The sequence below is a fragment of the Penaeus monodon genome, chromosome 34 (genome assembly GCF_015228065.2).
Source record: "Penaeus monodon isolate SGIC_2016 chromosome 34, NSTDA_Pmon_1, whole genome shotgun sequence".
Classification (NCBI taxonomy): domain Eukaryota; kingdom Metazoa; phylum Arthropoda; class Malacostraca; order Decapoda; family Penaeidae; genus Penaeus; species Penaeus monodon.
The window spans coordinates 26,061,796-26,062,000 of NC_051419.1; positions in this window are offsets into that span (position 1 = coordinate 26,061,796).

A 205-nucleotide genomic window follows, 5' to 3' on the forward strand; every position below is an offset into this window, starting at 1 on the left:
CTGCAAACGAACCTCCAGTCAAAAAAAAAGAAACTGCGAAAGGAGAGGAACACACACCACGCACTATCTGCGAGACGTGGAGTATACCACTCCACCAAAGAAAGAGAAGAGGCAGAACAAGAAGCCCACTCACAAGATGATTCTATATATCTTTTGATTACATAAAAAGTTATATATGTCCCTAACAAAAGCGACTATATTGATC